We start from the raw sequence: 5,395 nt of genomic DNA, 5'->3' as shown, positions 1-5,395 counted from the left end.
TACCTGTCAAGGGAAAGGAATTGTATGTTACAAAACCAAAGCCCTAGTTTTAGTGTCGGGTTGGACTGCAGGCCTCAGGACGGCCCGCGTGTCTGCGTGCCTGCACTGTCTGGCAGCAGTGGCAGGCCCGGTGGAAACCAGGGCTGCCGGACACCCTGCTACACGTGCAGGTGACAGCCTGGCGTTCCAAGTTTCCTGCTTGTGGAGCAGAGGTGATGAGAGTAATGTTCAGTCGTGGTTTTTATCATCTGTTAGGCAAGCCCACTGTCACGGTGGGCGAGCCCAGACTCCCTTTGGGGAAGACATGCGTGGTGTCAGGGCCGCCCCATTGGTGTCACGTTGACTCATCTCACATTTTAGCTTTCACTATGGGTAGGGGAGTAGGAGGGATCCTTCACATTTGTATAATTACTAGTGTATATTTTATCCAAATATAATCCCTTTGGTGTATCCAAATATATATTAAACTAGGAAAAAAGTCCCGTAAGGAAAGGTGGGTGTTCTCACAGTAGAGACAGCTTCGGAACTGAGGAAAGCAGGGCAGGTTACAGGGCAGTTCACTAGCACTGGGAGAGGCTGTACCCTGGACAACCCAGGAATGTTCCGACACACCCAGTTAGAGTCCACAATGTGCAAGCAGGCCCTGGCTCTGCCCCTCTGGGTACAGCCTTGCCTGTTTTATAAAATGATGACACTGGGACATCCTGGGTAATTGTGAGGCAGCCCCCACCAAGGGCCTCTGGAGTCGCAGTGGGGGTGGCTCTGGGGTCGGCTGTACCACATCATCTGACGTGTTCTGAGGGCTCAGGTTTGTCCCCTCGGGGCAGTGAAGGCACCGTGTGTCATCTGGGAAATGCCTGGAGGAGGCTCATGGACAGCAGATGGAGGACCTGAAGGCTGAGGTGGCCAGGCAGTGTCCACCCTCCCCAGGCCTCTGCCCGTCACCTCCATCTACCACCCCAGAGAGGTGTCTGTGAGAGCAGTGTCCCTGGCATGAGGGGGCTGTCCAGCAAACCTTCCGTGGGTTCATTTAGAAAGAGCAGCAGACTGTTTCTACAAGTGAGAAGCGTTGATTTGAAGCTTTACGTAGAGAAAAGGGATTGCTCTAAGCCGCGGCTGCTGCCTTCTCCAGCTCCTCGGTTGAGTCCTGCTGGCCCCTGAAGGTGGGTGTCAGGGGAACACGACATAAAAGTCCTCTGTCCAGGGGCTTCCAGACGCCCCCTCTTGGTGGCTGGTTGGACAGCACTGCTCACCAGGCTTTTCTGTCAGGTCTCCAGGCAGTGGGCGAGGAAGGTTCTGCACAGCGCTTCCTAACTGCCCGTCGACTCCTCTAATGCTTCTGATAATGTCTTGGTGAGGGGACAGAGTCGCCTGGTGCCTTGCAGCCTCCCCCTGCTTCCCAGAGCTCGTCTGTCCGTTAGTCCCCTCAGTGGCATTGCTCAGGGTGCGTCCCTTCTCAGAAGCCCTCAGCTCACCACGGCTGGTAGGGTGATGCCGAGGTATGAGGAGCTCACTCCCCTCCTTTCCACCAGCCCAGCCTGGACCTCGGCAGCTTGTATGACCAAAGGGTTTTTTTGTTTGCATTTTCTTTCTGCAACCAAACCAAGCTTCTAGATACCGGATCTCACAAGACTTGGTCCTGACCTCTTCACTTCTGTCTGTAAGAGGCGTTTGATTGATGTCAACACTTCCAGGAACTTGTGCTGAAATTTTTCTCCTCAGAATGGATCAGAAAATACTTACCATCATGGGCCAGCCCCGTGGCTTAGCGGTTAAGTGTGCGCGCTCCGCTGCTGGTGCCCCGGGTTCAGGTCCCGGGCGAGCACCGACGCGCCACTTCTCCAGCCATGCTGAGGCCGCATCCCATATACAGCAACTAGAAGGATGTGCAGCTATGACATACAACTGTCTGCTGGGGCTTTGGGGGAAAAAATAAATAATTAATAAATAAATAAAATGCCAAACTTGAGGGCAATACAGCATACAGATTACAGATGGTCCTTTTAAAAAAAAAGAAAATACCATCAAAAAACAGTGTTCATTGTAAAATAGAAAAGAAATTACAGAAGAATATAAAGTTGGAAGCAAATTACCCTGAGTTGCCACCTCCAGAGAAAGACCACTCTTGGGAAATCCTGTGCCTTCTGGGGTGACATTCATAATTTTCAGCAGCATTACAGGGACCAGTCTTTAACTTTTTTAAAACTCATGAGCGTATCAGGACGTACTTTATTTAACCAATTGCCCAAAGATGCTTATTTGTATTTTTTGCTATTATAAACATTTTGGAAATGGAAATCCTCATGCATATGTGTTTACACACTTGGCCCACTGTTTCTTTGGGATCATAGATCTGGAGTTGCCAGGCCAGAGAGTCTGCATGTTTACAATCAATACAGGTTTGACACGTCTCCCTGCCACAATTCTATCAACAGCGCCCAATACCAGTTTCCTTACATCTTCACCAGGACCAGGCTCTAAGCACAATCTTTTTGATCTTTGATGGAGAAAAAAGATCTCCAATTTCTAGTCAGGTTGAACATTTTGGAATGCCTTTGCTGGCCATCTGTAATTATTTTGTAAATTGCTTATTCATGTGTTTGCCTATTTTTCTGTTGGTGTATTTTGTCTTTTTTTGTTTGTAAGAACTTTTTATACAATCACCCTTTGTCATTTTTTTCCACTTTGTGTTTATTTCGATTTGAGGATTTTTACTTAGCTGTATATACACCTTGAGTTTTTATGTAGTCTAATCTATCAACCTTTTTTCTTTATGGTTTCTGATACTGCTTCATGATTAAAACAAAACAACATTTTTTGTGGGGTACGTTTTTTTTGTGTGTGAGGATCAGATCAGCCTGGAGCTAACATCCATGCCAATCCTCCTCTTTTTGCTGAGGAAGACTGGCCCTGGGCTAACATCTGTGCCCATCTTCCTCCACTTTATATGGGACGCCGCCACAGTATGTCCTGACAAGCGGGGCATCAGCGCACGCCTGGGATCCGAACCGGGCTGCCAGCAGCGGAGCGTGTGCACTTAACCGCTACGCCATGGGGCTGGCCCCTGTTGGGTACTATTTTAAGGGTTTTGTTTTCACAGTTCACTCTAACTGAAAGTGATTTCAAAGCATGTCATGAGGTAAGGATCTCGTTTTCTTCCTGCACCACAGATAATAAGGCATTGGTCAAACACAGGGCAACGTGATCCTGGTGTGCCCCATCTTGTGCTGGTTTATGCCGCTGTCCTGGTGTCTCGTCTGGATTAGCACTTTAGCTCTCTTAAAAGTGTGCTGGTTTGGATGCAGAAGTATGCAGTTGCCCATTGTAATGCCATTTATCACTTGATTCATTGTTTATCCACTGACTTAAAATACAACTTGAAGAACTAAATTCCAGTTATAGGGCTCTGCTGGTCTTAAGCCTTCTTAAACATTTTTTCTTCTAGATGAACTTTAAAATATCTGGAATAATAACTAAAAACAAACAATTTTATTGGAATTTCAAAAATGAAAAATGGTTGATTTTCAAGTGCTAAGGGACAAAATGTATCAGGGTTTCATAAATATTTTCTTCCCAACCCTAATGTGCTAACGTGTCTCAAGTGATACCATAGATGCACTGATATTCATATTTGCTTATTTTTAAATGACATTAAGCTATTCAACTTGTGTGGAAAGAAGCTGAAAATCTTCTTTTTGCCCTTCCTGTGTTCTGTTTCAAAATGATAAGAACTGTTTTACAAAATTACAATTTGGAAAACTGATATGTTTACATGTGTTTTCTTTGTATTTATTATGCATGGGCTTATTGAGCTTCTTGAAACTGTCTTTCTTCAAATTTGTGAAAATTTCAGCCATTATTTCCTCAAATAATTCTTCTGCTATTGTCTGTATTCTTTGGGGATTCAAGTACACATATGTAACACCTTTTCTATTGTCCCACTCACTGGTCATTAAGGCTGTTCACATATTTTTTTTAAGTATTTTTTTCTGTTTTTTTTTTTAAATAGGATAATTTTAATCTGTCATTGACTGTCACTATTAATGACCTATCTGTCACTGCCCATTCTGCTTTAAAGCCTATACCATGTATTTTTAATTTCAGATGTATTCGTCAGTTCTAACGTTAGTTTCTAATTCTTAACTAAGCTTTTTCACTTGCTCATTCATGTGAGCACTTTCATCTTTACGTCCTTGTGCATATTTATAGTGTGTGTATTAAAATCTTTGCTAATCCTGAAATCTGGGTCTTCTCAGACTAAGTCTCCATTGATTTTCTTCTAATCTGAGTATGGGTCACATTAACTTGTCTCATTGTTTGTCTTGTGCTCTGGGGTTGTATCCTGGACATTGCAAATGGTTCTTTATAGGTATTATGGATTCTGTTATGTTTCTCTGAAGAATATAGATTTTTTTAAATTAATTAATTTTATTTAGTGTGTGTGTTTGAGAGGAAGATCAGCCCTGAGCTAACATCCATGCCAATCCTCCTCTTTTTGCTGAGGAAGACCAGCCCTGAGCTAACATCTGTGCCCATCTTCCTCCACTTTATATGGGACACCACCACAGCATGGCCTGACAAATGGTGCCTCGGTGTGCACCCGGGATCCAAACCCGGGCCGCCAGCAGCAGAGTGCGCGCACTTAACCGCTGCGCCACGGGGCTGGCCCCTAGATTTTTTTTTTACTGGAGCGTGAATCACTTTTATTTTACCAAATTTTTTTCTTTTTTTTATTGATGTCTTAATAGTTTATAACATTGTGAAATTTTGGTTGTACATTAGTGTTTGTCAGTCACCATATAAATGCCTCCCTTCACCCCTTGTGCCCACCCCCTACCCCCCTTGCCCCTGGTAACCACCATACAGTTCTCTCTGTCCATGTGTTGGTTTAAGAATATAGATATTTTTGTTTTAAGCATTTAAACATGCTGAACCCAAACTACATGCTCAGTCTTCCCTGTGGTGTGAGTGGCAGGGCCAAGATGAGAGTGGGGCACATGAGATGCTTCGAGTGCACAGTTCAGGGAAGCACTCACTCTCGGGGTCATGCCATGGGGAATGGTGTATAATTTTGTCAAATGGTTTTTCTGCATCTATTGACATGATCATGTTTACCTTTTACTCTGTAAATGTGATTCATCACATTGATTCCTGAATGTTCAACCAACTTTGCAAACGTGAGATAAACCCCACTTTGGTCATGGAGAGTTATCCTTGTATTTTTCAGTTGTTATTTAGTTATTACTGTATTCGACCTGCTAATTTTTAAGGATTTTGTGTGTGTGTACGAGATATTCATCTGTAATTTAGTTTTCTTGTCAATTTAGTTTTCTTGTCATGCCCTTGCCACATTTTGGTTTCGTGGATTTCAGGTTAGTGATTTTGTGGTTTTGGC

Source organism: Ceratotherium simum, chromosome 16, assembly GCF_057802395.1.
Source record: "Ceratotherium simum simum isolate JZ-2026a chromosome 16, ASM5780239v1, whole genome shotgun sequence".
NCBI lineage: Eukaryota > Metazoa > Chordata > Mammalia > Perissodactyla > Rhinocerotidae > Ceratotherium > Ceratotherium simum.
The sequence above is the reverse complement of the archived record's forward strand: the minus strand, read 5'-3'. Positions refer to the sequence as shown.